This window comes from Lissotriton helveticus, chromosome 3_2 (assembly GCF_964261635.1).
Source record: "Lissotriton helveticus chromosome 3_2, aLisHel1.1, whole genome shotgun sequence".
In the NCBI taxonomy this organism is placed as follows: Eukaryota; Metazoa; Chordata; class Amphibia; order Caudata; family Salamandridae; genus Lissotriton; species Lissotriton helveticus.
In genome coordinates this window covers 203177136-203205020 of record NC_136062.1, presented here as the reverse complement: position 1 = coordinate 203205020, position 27885 = coordinate 203177136, and positions in this window count along the sequence as shown.

Here is a 27885-nt window from a genome sequence, read left to right as displayed (position 1 = left end):
CCCCAGTCAACTGATCTGGGTTTAATCCATCACCATTCTTTAGCTCACTCAGCCACCCCAGTTCAGACATGGCAATATGCAAATCAGTCTGACCCTGTGCCTCATGGGAACAGTCCAGCCCGAACTGCCAAGCCTTGTCTTCCCTGGACCGGAAATAAGCATCCTGGGACCGGTTTCGGATACATAATCCTCATCAGCCAGGCTATCTTGAATCAAGTGGCCAAGTGAGCAAGGGACTCACGTCTGAGCATACCCTGCCACACTTAGGGCGAACAAAGCGATACAAAAGGGGATGATGGACGGAGCGTTTGAGCAAATCAAACACTCACCCCCAGTCAACTGATCTGGGTGTAATCCATCACCATTCTTTAGCTCACTCAGCCACCCCAGTTCAGACATGGCAATATGCCAATCAGTCTGACCCTGTGCCTCATGGGAACAGTCCAGCCCGAACTGCCAAGCCATGTCTTCCCTGGACCAGAAACAAGCATCCTGGGACCGGTTTCGGATTCATAATCCTCATCAGCCAGGCTATCTTGAATCCAGTGGCCAAGTGAGCAAGGGACTCACGTCTGAGCATACCCTGCCACACTTAGGGCGAACAAAGCGATACAAAAGGGGATGATGGACGGAGCGTTTGAGCAAATCAAACACTCAGCCCCAGTCAACTGATCTCTGTTTAATCCATCACCATTCTTTAGCTCACTCAGCCACCCCAGTTCAGACATGGCAATATGCAAATCAGTCTGACCCTGTGCCTCATGGGAACAGTCCAGCCTGAACTGCGAAGCCATGTCTTCCCTGGAAAGGAAACAACCATCCTGGGACCGGTTTCGGATTCATAATCCTCATCAGCCAGGCTATCTTGAATCCAGTGGCCAAGTGAGCAAGGGACTCACGTCTGAGCATACCCTGCCACACTTAGGGCGAACAAAGCGATACAAAAGGGGATGATGGACGGAGCGTTTGAGCAAATCAAACACTCACCCCCAGTCAACTGATCTGGGTTTAATCCATCACCATTCTTTAGCTCACTCAGCCACCCCAGTTCAGACATGGCAATATGCAAATCAGTCTGACCCTGTGCCTCATGGGAACAGTCCAGCCCGAACTGCCAAGCCATGTCTTCCCTGGACCGGAAATAAGCATCCTGGGACCGGTTTCGGATACATAATCCTCATCAGCCAGGCTATCTTGAATCAAGTGGCCAAGTGAGCAAGGGACTCACGTCTGAGCATACCCTGCCACACTTAGGGCGAACAAAGCGATACAAAAGGGGATGATGGACGGAGCGTTTGAGCAAATCAAACACTCACCCCCAGTCAACTGATCTGGGTTTAATCCATCACCATTCTTTAGCTCACTCAGCCAGCCCAGTTCAGACATGGCAATATGCCAATCAGTCTGACCCTGTGCCTCATGGGAACAGTCCAGCCCGAACTGCCAAGCCATGTCTTCCCTGGACCAGAAACAAGCATCCTGGGACCGGTTTCGGATTCATAATCCTCATCAGCCAGGCTATCTTGAATCCAGTGGCCAAGTGAGTAAGGGACTCACGTCTGAGCATACCCTGCCACACTTAGGGCGAACAAAGCGATACAAAAGGGGATGATGGACGGAGCGTTTGAGCAAATCAAACACTCACCCCCAGTCAACTGATCTCTGTTTAATCCATCACCATTCTTTAGCTCACTCAGCCACCCCAGTTCAGACATGGCAATATGCAAATCAGTCTGACCCTGTGCCTCATGGGAACAGTCCAGCCTGAACTGCCAAGCCATGTCTTCCCTGGACCGGAAACAACCATCCTGTTACGTATTTCGGATTCATAATCCTCATCAGCCAGGCTATCTTGAATCCAGTGGCCAAGTGAGCAAGGGACTCACGTCTGAGCATACCCTGCCACACTTAGGGCGAACAAAGCAATACAAAAGGGGATGATGGACGGAGTGTTTGAGCAAATCAAACACTCACCCCCAGTCAACTGATCTGGGTTTAATCCATCACCATTCTTTAGCTCACTCAGCCACCCCAGTTCAGACATGGCTATATGCAAATCAGTCTGACCCTGTGCCTCATGGGAACAGTCCAGCCCGATCTGCCAAGCCATGTCTTCCCTGGACCGGAAATAAGCATCCTGGGACCGGTTTCGGATACATAATCCTCATCAGCCAGGCTATCTTGAATCAAGTGGCCAAGTGAGCAAGGGACTCACGTCTGAGTATACCCTGCCACACTTAGGGCGAACAAAGCGATACAAAAGGGGATGATGGACAGAGCGTTTGAGCAAATCAAACACTCACCCCCAGTCAACTGATCTGGGTTTAATCCATCACCATTCTTTAGCTCACTCAGCCACCCCAGTTCAGACATGGCAATATGCCAATCAGTCTGACCCTGTGCCTCATGGGAACAGTCCAGCCCGAACTGCCAAGCCATGTCTTCCCTGGACCAGAAACAAGCATCCTGGGACCGGTTTCGGATTCATAATCCTCATCAGCCAGGCTATCTTGAATCCAGTGGCCAAGTGAGCAAGGGACTCACGTCTGAGCATACCCTGCCAAACTTAGGGCGAACAAAGCGATACAAAAGGGGATGATGGACGGAGCGTTTGAGCAAATCAAACACTCAGCCCCAGTCAACTGATCTCTGTTTAATCCATCACCATTCTTTAGCTCACTCAGCCACCCCAGTTCAGACATGGCAATATGCAAATCAGTCTGACCCTGTGCCTCATGGGAACAGTCCAGCCTGAACTGCCAAGCCATGTCTTCCCTGGACCGGAAACAACCATCCTGGGACCGGTTTCGGATTCATAATCCTGATCAGCCAGGCTATCTTGAATCCAGTGGCCAAGTGAGCAAGGGACTCACGTCTGAGCATACCCTGCCACACTTAGGGCGAACAAAGTGATACAAAAGGGGATGATGGACTGAGCGTTTGAACAAATCAAACACTCACCCCCAGTCAACTGATCTCTGTTTAATCCATCACCATTCTTTAGCTCACTCAGCCACCCCAGTTCAGACATGGCAATATGCAAATCAGTCTGACCCTGTGCCTCATGGGAACAGTCCAGCCCGAACTGCCAAGCCATGTCTTCCCTGGACCGGAAACAAGCATCCTGGGACCGGTTTCGGATTCATAATCCTCATCAGCCAGGCTATCTTGAATCCACTGGAGTCAAGCAAGCCCGGCTGAAGACGGCTGTAATGCCAGAAACCGGTCCTGGGAAGCTTGATTCCGGTCCAGGGAAGACATGGCTTGGCAGTTCGTGCTGGACTGTTCCCATAAGGCACAGGGTCAGACTGATTTGCATATGGCCATGTCTGAACTGGGGTGGCGGAGTGAGCTAAAGAACAGTGATGGATTAAAACCAGATCAGTTGACTGGGGGTGAGTGTTTGTATTGTCAACGCTCCGTCCATCACCACCTTTGGTATTTATTTGTTCGCCCTAAGTTGGCAGGGTATGCTCAGACGTGAGTCCCTTGCTCACTTTGCCACTGGAGTCAAGCAAGCCCGGCTGAAGACAGCTTTAATGCCAGAAACCGGTCCTGGGAAGCTTGATTCCGGTCCAGGGAAGACATGGCTTGGCAGTTCGTGCTGGACTGTTCCCATAAGGCACAGGGTCAGACTGATTTGCATATGGCCATGTCTGAACTGGGGTGGCGGAGTGAGCTAAAGAACGGTGATGGATTAAACCCAGATCAGTTGACTGGGGGTGAGTGATTGTATTGTCAATACTCCGTCCATCACCACCTTTGATTTTTCTTCATTCCTAGATAACAAACAGGCATTTGATTTGGCAAAATGGGAATACCTATGGCAGGTTCTTGACAAAGCTCGCTACAGATATATAGGTTGGGTTAAGCATTATACACTGAGGGCCTGATTCTGATGCGGTTAGGAAGACCTCCTAATGGCATTTGCTCTGTCCAAATCGAATCGGGAACATGTCTTTCCAACCGATGGCCCGATTACAATGTGGTTAGGAAAGCATTCCCACCTAGGGCCCGATTACGATGCAATTAGAAACAGAGGCTCCCACTGAAGTCAATTAGAGTCCAACCAAATTGTATCTGGAAGCATCCGGATGCATCGTACTCGGTCGATTGGACTGTCCTGATCTGATTCAGCTGGAAACCAGTCCCATATCCATTTGGTCAGGAAGCTTTCCAAACCTCATCAGAATCGGGCCCTGAGTCAGTAGCGAGAGTCAGGACAGGGGGGATGGTCCCTGAGAGATTCGGTCTCCATAGGGCACGAGATAGGGCTGTGCACTGTCACCACTTTTATTCACGCTAGTGATGGAACTCATGGTGAGTGCACTTAGGCTTGTGCTGGCACCCTGGGTAATCACAGTGGGTGAGATGTTGCATATGATTTTCCTGCATGCCGATAATGCCCATGTATATCTTAGGCAGCCGGAGCATTTAGTGCCCATCCTCCTGAAGGCAATGCATGAATTTGGAAAACGTTCGGGTCTGCATGTTAACCACACTAAATCTACACTCTCTCACTGGGGGTTGCTGAGAATAGTCACCTCGGACAGGCTGCTATCAAAGGGTCTCCCATGGGAGACAAAATTTGTATGATATTTGGGAATCAGAGTGGCAGCCAAAAAATAAGACTCGACAAACCTGAACATGGAAAGGATGATGGAAAGGCTGGGCCCTGCTATTTGTTCTGGAAGGCACTGTCCTTATCACAGATCCTGATAAAAATGGCAATGCTATTCAGTTCCTCTTTAAGCTGCGGGGCTCGCTTTACGAGAACCTCCACCGTTAATACATGGAGATAGAGAAACTAATCACAAAAATGTTGTGGGTTGGGAACCGGTGAGCATCGGACTCAACACCTTCAAATGGACTTGCCTCCACGGTGGAATAGAGCTGCCTGATATGGAGTCATACTATATGGAGGCCCAATTGCAACATGCAGTACATTGGTTGAACCTCGGTGACAGCTGGTAGGAACTACTGCAAAGGGGCTCTTGCGACATGGATTCCCTGTATCCTTGCGAATGAGGGGGCAGGAGTGCCTTTAGATGCACCGTATGTGGTGAGACTGACCTGCACAATATGAGAAAAGGCAGTAAAAAAAGTGATCAAAAGAGTACCATATTCACCAGACATACCTATTTGGGGACTCCAACCATTTGTTAAAATGGCAGCTACCATGGCAGTAGAGCAATGGAAGAGAGGTGGCTGCAACAGACTGGGGGACCGGTAGACAGAAAAGATGAATGATCCATCAGAAGACTGGAGACTATGGAGAACAATATCTCAAATATGTTAAACTCTCAGCCATGGCACAAGAGCTATGGCTGTGCTTTCTGGAAGAGCCACCATGTCACAGACTCTGGGGGCTATTTAGGCATTGGCACGGGGACAAGGCTGATATCAGACCTTTATAGGGTGCTGCGGAATAATCATCCCGTTCAACTGCTAAAAAGACAGGCAAAATTGTCAGGTACATTGGTGAACTAATCACGGAGTGGAGTGGGAAAAGGTGCATGGAGGAGCGAGGCTGGTTTCTTACAATTTACAGGTCAAGCTTATACAGTACAATTATACTCACCAAGTACACCTTATGACCAAGACTTTGCATGTTATATATCTTACATGAGAGGTGAGTTGTACGCATTGCGTGGAGAAGAGAGCAGATTTCATACATGTAGCCTGGACTTGTACAACCCTCGGTCCATACTGGCAGGAGATAGTGGACAGGCTTATCGGAGCCACTGCGTGTAAGCTCCAGCTTGACATCGAAGCGGTATTGTTGGGGTTGCTCCCGAAGGAACAGAAACTGAGCAGGAAATGTCTGCTCTTAGGGCTGGTTGTGGCTAAACAGCACTTTGGCATTAGATGGTTCCCACACGACCCTCCCTGGGTGGGTGAGCAGCCCAGGGAAATATTGTAGTGGACGGTGGAGGAAGAGGTGCACACAAAGCAGATCAGACACATCGACCGGGACAAAGATGATTTACGAGCGTCGGCAGCCATGTTGGGACGCTCTGAGGGACCCCCTAACTCCTAGCCACCGTAAAGATACGATCATTGAAATGCACAAAGTGACATGATTAATTGAATATTCAGATCAAAGCGGGGAGATAGGTGTGCTTGACTCATGATGGCTTTGAATGCTCATGTCAGTATTTATTTATTTATTTATTGTAGAGTTTTGTATAGCGCTAGCCAGACCTGAGGGTATTGGAGCGCTTCACAACATGGGTTAAAGCAACATAATTAGGAGGATGTACATACATTGATTCAAGGCGTAAGAGGAGGTCTTAAGTGATTAAATAATAAATACAGGTCAAGGAGACACCGAGTCACAAAAATGAGCATCTGCCAGGGGGGAAAGAGGTATAAGTCTTGGTGAGGCAGTGATTCTGACCAGCAGAGTGCAGGTTTGGGATTTTCAGCCGCAAATAACCGTTCAGGAGAGACCGATTAAGGAAGTGGTCTTTGAGTTGTCTTTTGAATTGTAAGAAGGAGGGGGTAGTTCTGATATGAACTGGGATGGAGTTCCAGATTTTGGGGGCATTTCCAGAGAAGGATCGTGAAGCAGTTTTTTGTTTGCGGATTTTCGGCGGGATGAGGAGTAGAGTGTTAGAGCTTCTAAGGCTTCTTGTCTGATGGGCCCTCTTGAGTTTGATGGCCAGGTAGGCTGGTTTCCCTGTGTGGAGGGCTTTGTGAGTGAGGCAGGCGGTTCTGAAATTGGCACACATTTCAATGGGGAGCCATTTTAGCTCTTTGAATGCTGGTGAGATGTGATCAAACTTCTTTACTCCGGTAACCATTCTGGCTGCTGTGTTGAGCGTGGATCTGAGAGATTCTAGGTGGGATTTTGCTGTACCTGTGAGGGAGGCATTCCCGTAGTCTAGTCTTGAGAGCACCAAGGATTGAGTGGCTTGTTTGAGGTCGTTAGGCGGGATGAAGGGTTTAATTTTGTTGAGAAGCTTCTCTGTAGGGAAACAACGAACGTACGCACATGGTGACCAAGGCTGGCCTCAGTAACAATAGGCTCTAGTTAATGGTATGGTGCAGCCAATTTATAAGGGCGACAATTGTGAGCAGTAGAGGGGTGGGGGAGTTGGGTGATTTGTTAGCTGAGCATTCATATAATGTATACGGTAAGCATGGAACTTAATTGGTATTTTATACTATTTTCAAAAGTAATAAGGACAAAATGAAAAAAGCACTAAACATTCAACATTTCATTGTCAGGACTGAATCTTTACATTTACTCAGTGAGTCAATGCTTGAAAATGGTAGAAATCTCTCCTAAGAGCACTCTTTTATAGACGTGGTAGATGTATGGTGTAGGAAAGTGGGTTTCTGTTGCATAAACCCCCCACTTTTTGCCTGATCACTTTTCCTTGTTGTGCCCTGGGTCCCTGCCAATCAGGTACCCAGGGCCTGTGTTCCTTCCCTAAAAACTGTACTAAAGCTTAAACCCAATTGGCATCTATGGCCAAATGTCAGCCCCTGGTAAATGGTACCGTAGGTACCCAGGGCATTGTGACCAGAGAAGGCCCCTAAGGGCTGCAGCACTTAATGTGCCATCCTTAAGGGCCCTGTACCCTGACACCCACGCACTGCCTTGGCAGGCTGAGTGTCTTGGTGCAAAACAAAACAGAGAGTCGACATGGCACACAATCCTGTGTGCCATGCCCACAACACCACTGCCCGGGCATACCTCAGTCACCCCTCTAGCTGGGTGCCTTATGCCACTAGTGTGGACACAGGTGCATGAACCCTGTGCCCCTGCCTAGGTCCATTCCTGGGTCCTGTAAGTGCAGTGCTGCCATTTGGAGTATATGGTGATGGGGGGTGGTCATCACAAACTCCACAGCACCATCATGGCTACGATAAGTGTGTTAAACCCACACTGATGCCAGTGTGGGATTTAATGTAAAATGCACGCAAGAAGGCAACTTAGAGTTGCCCCCTGAACCTGACCTACAACCAGCGTCCTGACTGAGAGGCTGCCTCGGCTGCCACACAGCATATATGTTGCTGGACCCCTGGGTAGAGAGCCATCCGCTCTCCTGGGCCTGCAACAATGCACATCCTGGAACTAGGTGCTAGGTCTCCTCCCCCATGATGAGCAGGGGGAGCTTCAAAGGCACGTCACCTTTGTGAGCTTCTCCAGGCAACTTGCTGTACTCAGCAACTGGCCCCCACCGGTCCTGACCCCCACTCTGGCAGGAAGATAGGCGAGAAAAACAAAGGAAGGAAAGGGGGTTGCCAGCCTCTGCCAATCCCACCCCTCAGGTGGGGGAGGCGAGGTAAAGCACAACTCCGGGCACTCACCATTTTGAGAATGGGGAGCCCTACCCAATCAGAGCTAGGCTGCTGCCCCCCTCCCACTGGAGAGTGACAGGATAGGGGGTGTGCTCACCCCAGGACAGGGACCCATTCGTCCTGGCCCTTGCCCTACCTGTAACACCCCTAAATTTAGTATTTAGGGGCACCCTGAAAATTCTTTCCTCAGAACCTGATTTTGAAACAGGAAGAAGAACAAGAAGAAAGAAGATCTGCCGTGCAGTTGCTAACAAGAGGATGACACCAACTGACTTGGCCCCAGCCCTACAGGCCTGTTGATCCTTGAACCTGCTATAACCCGGTGTCTCCAGCGGATAGCAACCTCCAAAACTCTGGAGGACCTGCCTGCTTTGCTCATCCAAAGACTGGGACTCCCACGAGCAGTGGTTCTGCCCAAACAGCAACAACCCCTGGTGCCAGCCAAGAACCGCGAATCCAGCACTCTCTGCACCCGCCAAGCCCAGCCTGTGCCTGAGTGGACAAAGACCATGAGGACATCCCACTGGGGACTGTGACAATGAATCCAGCACCCAAGGACCCTCCTCGACGATCCTGAAGACGCCTGCAGCCTCACAACAAGTGACTTCTCCAACCGCGACCAGCTGAGGGTACAATTTCCCGACATCATAAGACACCCCTGCACCCGACTCCCCACAGTCCACTCTGCCCAACTCCTGGGTGTCTACCTATCCTACAACATCCCAACTTACCTCTCGTAGTGGTGGTCGCACCTGAAGAATGTCCGTCCCAGAACCTGCAGCCTTTGTTCAACTTCCAGCTTTCCCATTGAATAACATTGGGCGTCCAAAGGCTCAAAAGCACCCTGCATCCAGCCGCCTGAGTGCCTCTGGAAGTGCAGCATCTGTCCTATCATACTTCCCCACTTGCCCTGTGTAAGGGACCAGGAGCTCAGCTCCCACAGCCATGTGGCCTGCCTGCTAGCAGCCACCACCGAAGGCCCCCTATCCTCCATAGGATAACATTGGGGCAATGCTATCTGCACCCGGCTGCCCCTGTGCCACTGAGGGTGTAACAACTGTACTTACCTGACCCTGGGAGACCCCTGAGTCTTACCCCAGAACCTTAACTCTGCCAGTCGAGTACTTACCCAAAGACCGATAACTTGATTTTCTCCATAGGGTAACATTGGCTGGTTTTCACTTGAAATTTCTTTTAAGTGTCGAGTTTTGCATCTTTGAAATATTCCTTAAAAATCGTCCGAACAACGAAAACAAAATTACTCACCAGCTATCAGGAGAGATCCTAGTGCTGGATCTTTGGGCCCAGCACTGACCTTCAAAAGTGATTATAACTGTAATTACTGGTAACTTGATTTTCCTCAATAGGATTGCATTGCTTGGTTTTCACCAAAATGTCTTCTGTGTGTCGATTTTCGAAACATACAAATATTCCTTAAAAATCGCCTGTGTAACAAAAACTATTTCTTTCAACTGTTTACAGGAAATGCCCCCGTTCTGATTCCAGGATCCAGCACTGAGTAAGAACAACATTTGTAAAGTAATTTTATTGCATTTACTTAAAAACTCCCATTGAGCTCAATGTTATAATTGTGCTTAACTTGTGTTGCATTTTGCAACAACTGTATCTATTGCATTCAAAGGTCTATTGCTAATTGAAAGTATTCTATTGCAACTTCTCTTCCTGAGAAGGTATTTATGATACCTACTTGTGGTTCTAAAGTAAACAACAATACATTTTTATATACAAAACAATTGGCCTAGAGTTCAGTTCTTGAGTGTGTGAGACCATTTGCTGCCTGAGTGTGTACAACAAATGCTTCACACTGTCCTCTGATACTGCCTTATTGCACGACCAAGCTATCACTTTTGAGAGTAAGGTTATATCTAACTTTAACCTCTGCCAAACCTCTGGGGACTGTGGACTCTGTGCACACTGAACCTTACTTTGGTTCAGTATATAAAGAGCCACTTTCTTACATATGGTGACAAAATTCAAAGTTAATGTGTACTTTGAATGGCGAAAACATGCTTTCAAACAGCATTACTAGCAATGAGAGAGCCACTTTGGGGTATCCCTGTTACTTTTGGGATATCAGCAGGGAAACATGACAATGTTATTGTCCCTACACTGGCTTTACTGGAGATTCATTTTCATTTTATTTGTATGCGCCCAATGTGTGGCCTCATTTCTGTTGCCCCCAGGCAGGGGCCCCTGACCCATGTATAGCTGGCATTTGGTCAGGTTGACTCCCCTCTCTGCAATTTTCCTGCTGGTGATAGAGCCAGCTTAATTTCCTCAGTCTCTTGCCAAGCTGCTGCTGCTATGCCAAGAATGCAGCGTGGGAGGTGCTGCGATCCCCACACCTGGGAGTTACCTTGGGTCTAGTGACCCCTGACACACATGTCACTTCCAAATAGCCAGGGAGTGCAGCGACTGGGGCAAAGAAACAGGTGGACTGTGGCACACTTGATACTGAGTTGTCAGTCAGGTTCACTGGATGCTGATTTCCTTGGGGCACTTGTCCTCCCAGGAGGTGTAATGTGGAAACAAATGTGGAGTACTACATGTGTGTTATGGTGGATGCCCCAGGCACACTGGCTCTCCTCACATGATATCTGTAGAGCTGCAGGAATCAGTACTGGTTTTATTGGCTCAGCAGCTTCAGGGATTCACTGAGCAGGCCTAGTATGAGTGCATCAGACTGATACAGTTTTCTCAAGCGCTTTTGGGCCATTTTTGACAGGAATTTCTGCTCTAGTCTTCTGGTGGCTCACTGAAGTCACCTGGTGTTCTTCATTAGGGTCTCCTGCCCTCTAAATATTTGAGGATGATTTAGGGAGATTTCATTTGAATTTTCTTCTGTTGAAGAGCTTGGAGACCTGTTCTCCTGCATCCAATTCCTAGTTGCCTGTTCTATGAACTCTCAAAGGTAGCACCCTGTGGGCCTCAAAGCAGGCTGTCCCTTTGCCAGAACTCCCCAGAGCCCATGACCTCATGGCTGGGGTACTCACTAGAAGGGCTCCATGTGGCAAAACTGGTGCATAGAAGTCAAAGGGAACACTCTCTTTCAGGTTCTGGAGAAAATCCCCCTTTATTAGCCCAGACAGGGAGTTGGGAAGCCAATACCACTGGCATGGATAGAAGGGTTCAACAGAGTCGCTATAAGTCTAGAATCCTTTCTGGGAAGGCGTTCCTCCACATGGTGGTTACTTCTTTTCTCTTCTCTGAAGTTTCCGTCCTTGTGCAGAGGTTTACAAATGAAAGTTGGGAATTCTAGAATGTGAGCGCCTCTCTGCACAGTACAAAGATGCCACATTATGCCACAAACCCTGACAGACACTTGCGAGGAGCAGTCCAAACACTGTCCCACCCCGCACAACATCTTGAATTTTTTCAAAGTGTCAGAATCAAGCTGTTGTCTGTAAATGATCTCCTTGTACTTTCACTCTGCCCCAAATAACACTGCAAAACTGGTTCTTTCTCTCCAAGACTTCAAGGGGAACTCCTGGTGTAACTGGTGCCAGAGTTATACCTGTCATACCTGTGTCCCTATAAGAGGGGTATGCCCAGGCTTGTCAGTCAGTGTTAGCTAATCAACCAATGCAGATGTGTTCCCGAACTCCTTCCTTTACCAAGAGCAGGAAATGGGCTTATTGTCCAGGAGTGACATTGAGCAATTGAGCAGAGCAATTAACATGTTTCAGCATGGTAGTTCAAAAACCATATCTCATTAAGACAGGCACAGAGAAATATTGAAAAAACCTAAGAGCATGAAGGAGAGTAAATATGGCCGAAGTGATATTTTATTGGATGTCTAGACCTCTTTAAATATAGCAAAAATGAACCAGGACATGTAAAAGTTAAAAGTACATATCCAACTTCTAAAATACACTTCACTCTGCATTGGCTGTTTATGGCCTATCCTATAGGTGGCATACGCATTAAAAAGAAAGGTTTAGGCCTAGCAAAAGGTTTATTTTATCAGGTCGAAGTGGCAGTTTAAAACTGCACAAAGAGGCTGCAATAGCAGGCCTGAGACATGTTTATAGGGCTACGTAAGTGGGTAGGACAATTTGTGCAGCGGGTCCACTAGTAGCATTTCATGTACAGGACCTGGGTACATGAGTACCACTTCACACTGGATGTGTGCCACTGAGACTAAAGAAAATGTTTTAAATAAAGGAATGTTGTCACAATTGTAATTTACAGGTACAAGCAAGCTTGACCTATATGAAGACGGCCTTATTAATGGAACTACAGTCTCAAAAAAGAAATCCAGCAAAGCATTCTTATCAATGAGTTGCTGTGGTGACAAGTATCAGAGGCAAGCTACCTCTTCCCAATGAAACTTAGAATGTTTTCCCTTCTGAATTAAAGGAAGCCCCTGGTCACTTTTAGCCATTGTCCATCTCTGCCTCCTTTGCACATAGCAGCTGTGTTTGGCACTGAGGCCCTACACTCTCTTAGCCTTCTCAGATGTGAAATGGAATGCGTCCACTTGGCTCTGAGGCCAGTGCCAACTGACTGCGGATAACCAAAGGTAGTTCATGCCTGTTGCAAGATCGAGAATAAGACAAAGGCAACCTAATTATGGTTCACATCTACAGACCCTAGTAGACTTACTTTACCATTGAGAGGCAAATATTTAATGCATTCAAGGCTGCTTCTTTTTTCACCTGAGGTGCAGAACTAGGTATATTAGTAGACAAGACATATGGCCACCTACCATGTAGGCCCTTGATCTCATCACTATTGGGCATGATCAGCATGATCAGCGTGAGATCAGTGTTCTGTGAATGGAGCACTCTTACCCTGTATTGTAAGAGTGGCAGTCTTTGCATATTTCATTGTAATTCATAGGCTAAAAACGCCATGTCACAGATTGCAGAAGATGGTCTTTCTGAGCTGCAGACTCCTAGGTTTGCAAAGCCTCTGATGAGAGCAGACCCGACAGAAGGGAGATGGAAATGAAGCAGCATTTACCAATTAATTTTTAATTACAACACAAAAACTGCGGCTGTTGAAGGCAGGGAGAGTTGACCCAGTTAGAAAGCCTGACTGCCCCCAGTCATGACAGCGAGTAAATTGCTCTGAAGGATGCAGCCTACATGCTCCACCGACTTCCTCATGCAAACTAGACAATGTGGAATCAATTATTCAGTAATTATGGTAAATGGCTTGAGTCCTGTTCCAGTCCCTTGTCGGCCTGGGTGCCAAAAAAAGGCTTAGCCAACTGCAACCATGATGGTGTTGTGGGAGCAGCCATTGTTTACAGGGGCTTCAGTGTCCCCTGTTTGAGCTATATCTGTTCTCTTTTATATCAGAAATACATGGTCAGTCTCAGCGAGACATTTGTGCTCCCAGCCAAGGAATATTGGCCCGCGTTGGCTTGAAATTCATAGAGTTGAGAACTGTGTTCATGATAACGGTTGACCATTGTTGGGCAGTACTCTGGTTAAGCATTCTTGTTTTTGATTGGAAAGAAGTGAACTTGATTACACACAGTGCTTAATTTGTAAAATATGAAGTGCAGGTGCTCACAGTTTTTATAGAGGCCACACCCACTTCCCCAGCTCCACCCACTTCCTTTATTGGCTTCACCAACATCCACAAGCATCAACAATTCAGAGCCAACTCCTCACTTCTTGAGTTCTGAAAGAAGCTGAAGGCCTGGCTATTAACAAAAGCATCTCAGGCCCCTCGCACCAGCTAAGCCCCTGGATATCCTCCTGGGTGATTAGTGTGCTATACAAATCAATATAACATAACATGTAGGAAGCCTATGACAACAACACAAAAGTGAACTCAAATTAGAGAACGTGTGTAAATCTCAAAATGCAGCTTTAGAAATTTGAGGACTTGAGACCGCTTTGCAAATGAAAGAATATGTGCTTGTACTGTGCTGTTTAAAGGAAAGGATGAAGGAAGGAATACATTAAAGAAGGGAACAAAAAATACAGGCAGGAAGAGTAGCTCTGGATTAAGGAAATGAATAATGGATTAAAGAAGGAGGAAATAAGAAAAGAATGTGAAAGGAAGAAAAGTAGGGATAGAGGGAGAAACACACCACGTATGTTTGTAAAGCACATATTGACTAGATGGGGCCTTGACACCAAATTAAAAATGTTATCCAGCTCAATTGCACTAATTTTATCTAAAGATGAAAGATTGAGTGGCTGCACCAAGATTTCAACTTATGACCCTGAGATAGAACACAGATTCCTGACGTGGATATAAACATATGTGCAAGAAGGTAAACATTAAAAGGGAGAGTGAGGGAGGAGAAGAGGTCCGAAGGCAAAGATAGATACGGTAGACAAAGAATGTGAAGAGAAATGTGGAAAGCAGAGATTGGGATTGCAAGATTGGAGTGGAACGTGATGAGAAGGAAAAGTGAAAAGAGGAGAAATGCAAGGGAAGAAGAGTGGACAGCAGGGAAAGAGTAAGAGTAGAGTGGAAAGGTGAACAAGCATTTAATGAGGTGAGGTGGTGATTAAGTAAAAATGCGGATGTAGGGCAGAAAGTAAAGGAAGATTGGAGAGAAGGGAAGGAGTGAGGCGTGAAGGGGAGGAAGAAAAGCAGATACTGAGGGAGAGTAAGAAAAGAGTACACCTCTGCTTTATTAAAAATATATAGTAATGAATTATGTAAAGTTGAGGGGTTACAGGAGTGTATCATTTTTGACCTGTCTCATCAATGCATAGCAGTGTTGTCCAAGACACACAATAGCGATTCTTTAACTGTGTTAAGTTTTATGCCATCAAAAGATGTTTTGTGCCATCACAATAGGCATTCCTGATAAAACATAATAAAGTGTCAGTTTTACCATTGGGTTTACGCTTTGATGAAGAACCACTCTCATATGCTTCAAACAAATAGTTCTATTACATGATCAGGCTATAAGTCGCAAAATCCCACTGCCACCTATTTTCAAACAAAGTCAGACAGTCAACTCCATTCAGAGAGACTTCCACACACACGTTTTAACTAATAAAGCACAAAATTCAACTGAGTCTGCCGGCTGTGCTATATTAGGGTTGTAATTTATGATCAGCGAGTAACAAAAGGAAATCCATGACAAAAAACAGAAACCCACTGAGCTATCCACATAAATACAGTTGTGTCATCTGCATGCTACATGTTCTACGTTGCCCCTCTGCACAACAGTCAAAAATGCAACTACACAAAACTCTGATCTCTGTCCAACAGGGCCATAAGGCTGTAAGTATGCAGCAGGGGTTTACAGGACTTGGGTCTTTGGAGGTGAAGAGACAATGTGGGGCCATAGATCCAGGCTTGTAGGGGTTGGGCGGGAGGTACAGCACACCCAACACAGCCTAGTCCCTCTGATCGCAGGTTTTAAATCAATGCTATTTTTCTCCAGGTCGAAACTGATAAATTCCCAATGTATCCTCTCTCTGGTTGTGGGTTTTGGGAAAGTCTCCTCGTTCGAGTGGCCAAGACTGAGAAGGGCTTTGTGGTCTCATGTGCAAACTCATAAAGTATGGATGCTCAGGGCCCATTGCAACCTTTAATACAAAGCAATGGTGGGGAGGGATGGCTGTGAGAGTGAGGCCTGGAGCGAAGGTGCACTGTAACAGGAATGAACGAGTGCTGTGGCAGGGAGGGGCCTTGTGATATGGAGGTGAAGGGAACTGTAGGCAGAAGGCACTGAGATACAGGTGAGAAAGGCACTGTGGATAGAGGAGCACTGTGATAGTGGGAGAAGGCCACTGTGGAGGGGCACTGTACTTGGTAGCAGAGGCAACAGTCACAGTGGCAGGGATGGGAGGTATTCATCAAGGCGCATGTGGCTGCAATGGTGTCCTTTGCAGAAGGGACTGGATGGGTGTGATAGGGACAAGAAGGTACTGGGACAGGATAGGAGCCAGTATGAGTATCCAAACACTTTCCCCACAAGCCTGTGCGTTCTGTGTCATTAAAGCTCCGGAAGCCTCATGCGCCCTGCCAGCATCAGCAAATCCTTTTTTTTCTTTTTTTTTTTACGGAGTTTTATATAGCGCGAACTTGACCCGAATCGGGTATCAGAGCCTCATACACTGCCCCTCTCGGCAGAATGCTTTATTAATCACTCAGTAACATGCAGTGTACTGTTCGCAATCTTCCCGCCTATCATGATTTTTTTAAAATATAGTTTTCTCCATATGAGACAAATCGCAGTGAAACCAGATTTCACTCTAATTCTTATTGTAATGCCATCAATAGCGAATAATCTAGATACTAAGGGCCATATGTATGAAGAAGTAGATTTGCGATTCTGAATCTGCGAATTTTACCGAATCGCAGATTCAGAATCGCAAATCGGCATGTATCAACAGAATTGCAAATATTTAGCGATTCGCCCAGAATCGCTAAATATTTGTGAGAAAGTCAATAGCGAATCCTAAATGTCAAAAAATCGCTAAACTGCAATATCGCAAATGATTTTTCGCAAAATAGCGGTTTCCCATCGTGAGAAATCGCAAAATTGTGATTTTCCATAGGGAAAATTCGCAAAATCGCAATTTTCTGGAATCATCCAATCGCAATCCTGATGTTGTTTGATGACATTACAATCCAGGAAGTGCCTGATTACCCATGGGGCAACAGCATTGATTGTGAGAGAGTGTGAGAGTGTTGTTTGCAATTGAGGAGCCATAGCTGAGAGTGGGAACAAGGATCTGCCTGCAGCCCAGCAGGAGCAGCAAGAAGGGAAAACATCTAGGAAGAGGAAGCTGAAGTTTCCTGAAGCAGAACTTGAAACACTTATCACTGAGATGGTGCCAAACAATGAATATTTATTTGGGAGGAGCTCACACAAGGTGCCTGAAGCCAGAAAAAGACGCATCTGGGAAGGCATACAAGCAAAAGTAAATGCCCTTGGAGTAACACACAGGAGTGTTGAAGTTTTGCGCAAGCGCTGGTACGACCTGCGCCAGCGCTCTAAAGAAAAATTGCCAGCCAGGCTGGAGCAGTCTCAGCTCACCGTGGGGGAACCTCCAATGTCTCTGATTCAACACCGCTTGAGGAACTGGTAGAGGGCACACTGGCTCCAGAGAGTGTTGCGGGCGTGTCCGTGCTAGACAGCTCTGACCAACCAGCTGCAAGACCAGGTAAGTGGCATGCCTTCCCACCCTAACCCTCCCCCCAACCCCTTGCAGGTACCTAGGGATTAGGGGAACCACATGTCACGCTAGAGCAACCACACAGGCAGTCACAGCAATGCATTGTGGGAGATGTAGTCACAATAGACAGTAATGTTGGAAGTAGCATCCATCTCATGCAATTTTCACATGTCCAGGTCAGGAAAGGTGAATGACAAAAGTAAAGTAAGGGAAAACTGTGAAATAATTTATTTCCACATGATATGTTAGCAAATAAAATTAATGTGTGCTGTTCTATCCACAGCACCTGCACCTAAAAAGACCACAGGCACTGGAAGTGACACAGGACCCCAAGCCTCTGAAGACGCTAGCCAGGTGCAGGACACAGATGGGGAGGACAGTCCTGTCAATCCACCACAGGGACGCAGGAGGAAGATCGTGAGGCCATTACCAGTAATGGAGGAAGATGATGAGGACAACAATGACATAGTGCAGTGTTAAGCAATAGGTTCCCAGCAGCAGGAGTCAAGACCACATCACAGCCAGAGTCCACAGGTCACAGGCAGACGTAGACCCCGCACGGGCATCAGTTCCATTGTGCATCAGGAAGAATCAGTTTTTGCAGGGCTGGAAATGCACATGCTCCAAGTACACCGCCTACAAGCAAAGCACATGAAGGCAATCCAGCGTGAGATGAGGGCAGGGTTCAGGGGAATGCGTGAAGAAATTAGGGGTGCTGTGCAAGAGCTAACTGCCGAGATGCGTGCAGACCGCGCTGCCAGGTGCACAGAGCTGGCCCGCATGGACCACTACACTCGCACAATAAACCGCCTGGCCTCATCTACCAACATACTGTCCAGGCGTACCATAGAAACCCAGCGTGAGTTCTCTCACGGCATTCAGGACATCGCCACTGTTGTTGTGCAGTCCACTTCTGCCCTGGATAAACTGCGTGCCCTACGTACCGCAGGTCCAGGAGTGCTGACACCCAGTGAGGAGGACTCCCAGTCAGTGGGGAGCTCCACCACCCCACCACCCACTGTTGAGAGGCGCCGTAGTGGCAGGAGCAACAGGCCTGCTACACACCAATAGGATGTGCAGCCAAATGACATTGACTGACAGGGGCTAAATATTCCCAACTACACTGTTGACTTTGCAGTCATTACACACAAAATGTTGCACTGTGATTTTAACATGTGCATTGAATTGGGAGTGTTTACATTTTGCCTATTTGGATGTGTGCCATTATTGCTGTAGCAATTAAAACACATTTGCTAAGATTGAAGTTGTCATTGTGTCATTATTACTCAGCTAGAAGTAGTTGCGCATGATCTCATCACGCCTCTGTTGCCCAGCTGCAGCAGCAGCTACGCCAGCTTCCATGCATACAGGTCCAAGTCCCTCCACGTCGGAGGATTCTGAATCACTCGACTCCATTGGTGTCCCTTTCCTGGTTGCGATGTTGTGCAGCATGGCACAAGCTACAACAATTTTGCAGCACGTTTCGGGGCTGTATTGGAGAGCTCCTCCACTTTTCTGGATGCACCTGAATCGGCTCTTCAATATGCCAAAGGTTCACTCTATGGTGCCTCTTGTTGAAATGTGTGCCCGGTTGTAGCGCCGCTCACCAGCAGTAGCAGGATTTAGGTAGGGTGTCAGGATGAAATCCCGGACTGCATAAGCACTGTCACCTGTGGTTGGAAATGTTAACGGTTAGTCACTGTAATGCACATGCTAGTCAGTGGAAATGTGGCCTATATTTGTGAGCATTTACCTAGTAGGTATCCCTCTCCAAAATCACCTCTTGAGAGTCTACGGTATAGCCCACTGTGACGGAAGATAAAGGCGTCATGTGTGCTTCCCGGGTACTTTGCCACTATATCTGTGATGATGTTTTTGGCATCACACACCACCTGTATGTTAAGTGAGTGGTAGCATTTCCTGTTCCTGAATACATACTCTACGTTTGAGGGTGGGGAAATTGCAACATGTGTCCCATCGATACATCCTATGATGTGGGGGAATTGGGCAATGGTGCAAAAGTCCTGCTTGGTCTGTGCTAGTTCCTGTGGGGTGCTGGGGAAGTGTATGTGGTGTTGCATCCTCTGTGTCATGGCATCGAGGAACGCATGGAAGAAGCGCAACAGGGCACTTTGTGAAACCCCTCCTGCTATCACCCCCTGAAAAGTACCTGAGGCCAGCAGGTGTAGTGAACACTGCACCTGGATGTGTGTGGGTATGGCTTGTGTCCTGCGGGTGGGGTGTTCTAGGTAGGGTCTGAGTTCCTCTATTAAATCAAGTATGCTCTCTTCCTCCAGTCTGTAGTGGGTGTAGATGTCCTCCTCAGTGCGCTGGAAGATGGTGGTGCGGGCACGGAATATCCTCTCCTGCCGTCTCCTCCTCTGCGCCACAGCTCTCAGTCTTCGCCTCCTCGCTATCATGTAGAGCCCAGACATTGTGGAAAAGAGTGTGTTGCATTCTGGGCTTACTTATATACTTTGCACCTGGTTACCACCTGCTCCCACTTGGTGGTAATTGTGATTCTTTAAACTGCGAATTTCATGAATTCGCTATTTGCGAATGGTTGATACATATCATTCCGAATTCTAAATTGCGATTTCCAGATTTGCGATTTTCGCTAACCGGTTTCGGCGCAAATTTGGAAATCGCTATGGAATTCGCAGATTTCACAATTTTGCTAAATTTGGAACTCGCTAAATAGCGATTCCTTGTTTTGCGAGCATTTTCACATTCATACATTGGAAATAGCTAATTTTATGTCGCAAACGCTATATTTTACCGATTCGCAGCGTTTGCGACAGACAATTAGCTTCATACATATGGCCCTAATACACTGACTGGCAGGAAGACATTTTTTTTAACTTTTGGACCACCCTCAGGTTCTTCCACTATTTTGTTATGCTGCAAGGCCTTGTCTGTGCTACTAAGGCAGGCAGTTTGCTGCAGGTGCCCCTGTGCAGGAATTTATTGATTTTGTCCCATGTCCAAGGAACACTATTCTGTCACTTTGTTTCCTGTAAGATAACAGTTGTGTGTAAAATAACACACACACAACTCACCTTGCAGCTTTAGCTACACTGGAAAGCGCAGACCACTGGCTGACGCCGCTGAAATTATGCTTCCAGTTGATTCTACGCACAGTTTATACTGCGCATAACACAAAACACCAGCCCATCGCCCAACCTGGATACCAGGCACAGGCGTGCACCAAAACTAGCACACAGGCAGCATGAACCAAATCTAAACATGCAGGTGCACAAGCCTTGCTTCAGAGCTGGGGCTTTCTAATGGCCTGTGCACAGTGCTGGCTGTGCTTCAGAGAAAAATTCAATAGACCCGGCCCTGAGAATAGGTGCCGGTGCTCAGCACCTGAAAGCACCTGCACAAATTAAGCACTGATTACACACCAAGTTGAACCACAGCTGGCCAGCTTTGAACATGCAAGACTAGAAGTGAGAAATTACGCCATTGTCTTGGACTTTTCTTTACCCAGTTGGTGTTGCATGAAGACATGCCTTTCTGCAGAACGGATGTGAAAATCCCAGTCTCCAAGGAGTTAGTCTTTCTTCACCCGGTGTTCTGCATGGATTTCAGGGCTATACAAAAAAAACTCCATGGAACCCAACTGCACACTTATAATGTAAGCAGGCCTGGTATTCTCAGGTATGACGCCATATAGGCCCTTGGAACAAATACTTCAAAAATACTATCGTTGCAAGTTATGCACTCATGATGCATTCCATGCTGCCATTCCCAGACAAACTCTGAGCAAGTGCAGGGAAATTAAAGCTAGGAACCGTCTGTGTCTACCCATGCCTTATTCACGAGATATTCTTCTGTGTATTGTTCATCAGAGTAATATTGTTAGCTTCTCTTTGATTAAATGTTTATATAAAAACGGAGTTTACACAATGGGAAAGAATTCTATGGATTTATTTTGCTATACGCCACTCAGTTTTTTTTTAAAGCAGTATCCGACTGCGACACACTTCAAAATTTTATTCAAGTAGCTTATATGAACAGCAAAATATCTGCAATTTTCATTGCATGCTGCTACTTCACTAAATCACATTGTGTAATGGGAGTAGTTATGAGGGCAGGACTAGGAGCCCAAAGCAGCCCTGGCAAATGTTGTCAAACCAGCCCCTATAATGTGAATAGTGAGCGAGTGTAGCGAGCGAGAGTAGCGAGCAAGCCCTACTACTACAAGGAGCAGTTTGGGGGTACTCCACCCCAAGAAATGTTTGGGAAAATGTCAAAAGTCGTCCCTTCTACAACACATTTGTCATTATATATTCAATTGTATTCGTTTTTAAAGCATAGCAAATGATACTTGCAGTGCACCAGGATACAGCAATCTTTCTTGAGTCTCTTCAATTATTCCCTCACTAACACCCTCCAACAGTGCCTTTCATCTCCATAGCCCCTCTGCCACATGTATTTCATTGGTTTTATGTAGTCTCTCATACCTGTGTAAGGTGTCGGAACATGTTACATGACACACAGATACAGTGACAATGAATCCTATGTGTGTAAATCAGTGTATATAAAATGTTCCATAAGACAAGGTGTAGGATTCATATGTTATCCATGCTGGTAGGTATTTTTTAAGATCGCTTGGTCTGGGGAAGCACAAACTCAGGATTCAGAACGGAACACAGTGGTTACAGTTAGCTTTACTAATAAAAATGTATTTCTAACCAAACCCTTTTTAGCAAGATTAGGATAACAAAAGCCTGGGAAAAAACATAACTTCTAACCTAGACTGCGATTGCAATTTATGAACTGCACAGTAACAAAAGGATCTCTGTGACAAAAGCAGTAACCCACGGAGGTTTGCACATAAAACAATTGTTAGAAATAGAGGTTTCTGGTTGGCAGAGAATACGCCCTCTCCAAGCAGGAGCCACAATCCTAGTCAGGGTAAGTCATATACACAACCTAAATTAACCTGTGCTCACCCTCTGGAAGCTCGGTACAGAGCAGTCAGGCTTAACTTAAGAGGCAATGTGTAACAAATTTGTGCCTCAATTAAATTATAGTAACAGAGTGAAAACACCACAAAAGAAACTCCATATCAGTTTAGGGGATATTTATTGAGTAAATCAAGACCAACTCAACAAAACTCCAATAAGCAGAACTCGAGATATGAATTTTTAAAGATTAAATCCAAAAATAGTGCTTAGAAGTTAAAAACACTTAAAGGTGATTCGAGGTCAAGCTCGTCTTGGGTGAACCCAAAGTTCAGGCCGACCACAATGGAGGACAGATCAGCTACAGGACCCATGCAGGGCCCATTGAAAAAAATACTTTTGTATGAAGCAAGCGTCAACGTTGAAGACTCGTTGCGTTTGCTCCCATTCACGCAGTCGGGTTGATGCGTGGGAGTCGAGCCTCACAGCGGTGTCTTCGGATCAGCACTGCATTATCATTAAACCTCGCAATGGGGAACCAAGTCATCGTCGGATCGGCACTGTGTCAGCATCAAAGGGCACAGCGCCAGTTTTGATTAGCATACAGGTGTCACTGTGTCAATGTTTGCATCAAACAGCTGCAGAGCCCACTTCTGAGGCCCAGAACTGGAGGGGGCACCTCAGGCAAGGGTAGGACTCACGGATGGCAGAGTCCTGAAGCACAAGCAGAGTTGCAAGAAATATTTTGCGACCCTGAGACTTCAGAGAACAGGAAGCAAGCCAACAAGCCCTTGGAGAAACTTGGGTTCAAGGATGTTGAGAACAGGTCCGGACCGTCACACTCTCAGGCAAGAAGCAGCAGGCAGCAGGCCAACACAGGAGAGCACATAGCAAAGTGGGAGTCCCTCATACAGCACAGCAATCGGCAGGTAGCAAGCCAACACAGCAATGCAGGTAACAAAGTGGAACTACCTCCCACAGCAGCTCTTCGCCCAGGCAGAATGTCCTTGGTTCCAGCAAAGTTCTGACTTGGTGGTATCAGGGGTCCAGGTCTTATACCCAAATGTGCCTTTGGATTGGGGGAGACTTCAAAGTGGCCATTGAAGATTACAAGGTACCTGCCTTTTTGCTCTGGGTCCAGACTCACCACAGGGGTATACAAATATTTGTGTGGAGACATGCTCTGCCCTATTCAGATGCAACTGTTAGCTCCTTCCTCCCAATCTACCTCAGGGAGGCCCATCATCTTGGTGATGGGCCATCAGGATGCAAATGTCACCCCCAGCTCCCTTTGTGTGACTGTCTAGAGGGAATGCACAAAGCCCAGCTGTCACCCAACCCAGACGTGTATTCAGAAACAGACAGATCCACAGAATGGTTAAAGTAACAAAATGCCAACTTTCTAATAGTGGTACAAAAGGGGCTGGTGATGGACGGAGCATCTGAATCAATCAAACACTCACACCCAGTCAAAAGATCTGGGTTTAATCCATCACCGTTCTTTAGCCCACTCTGCCATCCCAGTTCAGACATGGCTATATGCAAATCAGTCTGACCCTGTGCCTCATGGGAACAGTCCAGCCCGAACCGCCAAGCCATGTCTTCCCTGGACCGGAAACAAGCTTCCGAGGACCGATTTCTGGCATTCCAGCCGTCCTCAGCCCGGCTTGCTTGAATCCAGTGGCAAAGTGAGCAAGGGACTCACGTCTGAGCATACCCTGCCACACTTATGGCCGCCAAAAGCGGTACAAAAGGGGGTGGGCGGTCCAGGGAAGACATGGCTTGGCAGTTCGGCTGGACTGTTCCCATGAGGCACAGGGTCAGACTGATTTGCATACAGCCATGTCTGAACTGGGGTGGCAGAGTGGGCTAAAGAACGGTGATGGATTAAACCCAGATCTTTTGACTGGGTGTGAGTGTTTGATTGATTCAGATGCTCCGTCCATCACCACCCCCTTTTGTACCGCTTTTGGCCACCATAAGTGTGGCAGGGTATGCTCAGACGTGAGTCCCTTGCTCACTTTGCCACTGGATTCAAGCAAGCCGGGCTGAAGACGGCTGGAATGCCAGAAACCGGTCCTCGGAAGCTTGTTTCCGGTCCAGGGAAGACATGGCTTGGCAGTTCGAGCTGGACTGTTCCCAGGAGGCACAGGGTCAGACTGATTTGCATACAGCCATGTCTGAACAGCGGTGGCAGAGTGGGCTAAAGAACGGTAATGGATTAAACCCAGATCTTTTGACTGGGTGTGAGTGTTTGATTGATTCAGATGCTCTGTCCATCACCACCCCTTTTGTACCGCTTTCGGCCGCCATAAGTGTGGCAGGGTATGCTCAGACGTGAGTCCCTTGCTCACTTTGACACTGGATTCAAGCAAGCCGGGCTGAAGACGGCTGGAATGCCAGAAACCGGTCCTCGGAAGCTTGTTTCCGGTCCAGGGAAGACATGGCTTGGCAGTTCGGGCTGGACTGTTCCCATGAGGCACAGGGTCAGACTGATTTGCATACAGCCATGTCTGAACTGGGGTGGCAGAGTGGGCTAAAGAACGGTGATGGATTAAACCCAGATCTTTTGACTAGGTGTGAGTGTTTGATTGATTCAGATGCTCCGTCCATCACCACCCCCTTTTGTACAACATTCTAATAGTGGCATTTTTAGACCTACAATTTAAAATTCAATTCACCATAAGTTTTCCCAATTAGAAATTACACTTAAAAGAGGTTTTAAGGCAATTCCAATGTGAACCTATGGGAGAGATAGGCTGTGCAGTAGTGAAAAACAAATGTAGCATTTTTTCAACACCAGGACATGTAAAACTCAAAAGCGCACATCCTACTTTTTAAATACACTGCACCCAGCCCATGAGGCTTACTAGGGTCTACCTTAAGGGTGACATATATGTATTAAAATGGAAGGTATGGGCCTGGTAAGTAGGTTAACTTGCCAGGTCGAAACAGCAGTTTAGAACTGCACTCACAGGCTATGCAGTGACAGGCCTGAGCTATGTTTAAATGGCTACTGAAGTGTGTGGCACAATCAGTGCTGCAGGCCTACTGGCAGCATTTAATTTACAGGCCCTGGGCACATATAGGTCATTTTACTAGGGACTTATAAGTCAAGGAACCTGTTTACCGCGGCGGCAATTCTGCCAAGGTGAGGGGCGTTCCCTTGAACGGGCGGGGTCGCATCAGTCAACGGATGTGCGCAGCGCTACCGAGGTAGTGCTCGTGACGGCCGTTGGCCAACGGGGGCACTTAACGGATTAAATATGTCAATTGTGGATAATCCAATATTACCATTTTTTGACTACAGGGCACATTCACTTTAGCACTGTGGTAAAGTGCCCAGAATCCTAAAGTCAACAAAAATGAAGTCAGCATTACAGGTGGTCAAAAGGCAAAAAGTCAGGAGAAGCCACACCAAGGATGCCAGTTCTAACAATATTTTTCTGTGATCTGCATAGTACACACTCTTTGCTGCAAGCATATTAACCCTCTATGCTACCTTAGGTAAGTCAAAGCTGCCACTAAACAAAACTTCGATCAGCAGCTACTTTATTCACCAGAGTACTCTTGGCACTTTTATTATTGCGTCACAACTGTTGGATATTGAAGGGATTCTGCAGTGCTTTTAAAACTGCTGCACTGCTACAAAACAGGCCCTCACTGACAAAAACGCCCCCCCACCCTTCCAGCTTCCCGTGGAAATGCTTGATGCCAGGTCCGACCAGTCCGGCCTTGGTAGTTATTGAGCTTTCACATAAACCCAATGGTCACCTAATACAAACTGCTTAAGTCTAGAAGTTTCAAACATTATTGCTTTTCAGAAGAGGGCTGGAAGTCTACTTCAGTCATCTGGCTGAGGAGTTTGTCATTTCAGGGGAAATAATTAGAAATGCTATAATGAGTGGAGTGTGCAAGGGAAGGATCATGCACCTAGTAACTTTAAAGTAACCTGGACTATATGCACAGAGCATTTTCCCTACTTTCACTTCTTATGCAGTGGTACAGGCACGTCTCCTGTGACCTGGCTTGGCAGTACAGGCTGGACTGTTCCCAAGAGGAGGAGGGTCAAGACTGATTTGCAAATGGCTGGGTCCAAACTTGTGTGGCATAGTGAGCAAATGAACAATGGGTTAAACCCAGATCTCTTGACTCGGTGTGAGTGGCTGAAATGTTTCAGCACTCCATCCATCATCTTGTTGTTTTTGCAGTGATTCTAAGGAAGACAGTTGGGATGGAGAGTGAAGAACTGGTGGGAGTGTTATGAATAAAGCACTTACCAAACTCTTTGTGTGTGGTGTTGACTTCTTCTTGGATCCTCATCCATGTCCGGATTCTACAGTATTTAACACCCAGGTACTGTAAATACCCACTATTCTAAATTTTCGCGCAGAGTATTTTACGTTATGTTATGTATTTTATGTTATCTTATGTTAGCTGGATTTGTAGAGTGCAACTGATCACCCACTAGGGTATCCAGGCGAATATGGGGCATAACATGTTGAATTCTGTGCTTATCACACCAAGTTCTGCACAGTATTTTCCCCAGTGTACTTTGGTAGGTTTTGCCTGTTGCAATTTGACGATACAGTAATGATTACAATACTTATTATCCTGATGTGCAGTATTATGAGTTACTACACGTATCAACATTTAACACCCCACTCGAGATGGGTCATATAAGCAAATTTGCACAGTCATGTTCAAGAATTCACAATTATTATTATTATTATTATGCGTTCTTATATAGCGCTCGATTACCCGTAGGCATCTCGGCGCTTGCCTTGGGAACCCATCCTGGCTTTTTCCCTGTGAGATACCCGTACTGGGCATCCCCAAGGTGAAAGCCAGGCATCCGCCGCAGGGGGGGCCGTAGTGGAGATTAAGTAGCTAATGCCCAGAACTGCAGAGTGTGAATCCGTGATTCGAGTAGGCACCGAAACGAGAATTATCGAGTCCGTGGATATTTGGGCTCAAGACCCTGCCGCGTCGGGAATTGAACCCTGGTCCTGGGTCTGACCTCTGCTTCAGGGTCTGCCTCCTCTAACCAGTGAGCCACACTTCTCCACCAATTACACTAGTGTGCTTGCTCATCACATAAATACTGGCTCTTGATTGCCGTTGGTGGACTGGACTATTCAGTCCCATCGAATCAGAAATCTACAGAGATAGAACCCAATTCATGCACACCTGTGTAGATCTGTGTGTTTGTTTACCAATGCACTGCACTGCACTACTTGCATCACCTTTTCTGTATTACTGGCCCCCATAGCACAAGCCTACTGATTTAACCAGTTATAAATTCCTGTGTGTACACATTCCTGATATCATTGTGACCTGGGGTGAACCCCAGAAATGTGTGGATTTGAATTGTGTTATTTGTCAGGGTGGGCCCAAGTTTGACAACGTATAAGGGTGCTGGGGTAAAATAGGATTTTTGCAAGTGCACATTTTACTGAAGTCATTTGAACACTGTTGGGCCTAGTACTGCTAGTAATATTTCCAAGTGGGATTTTTGCCCAGAAATACAT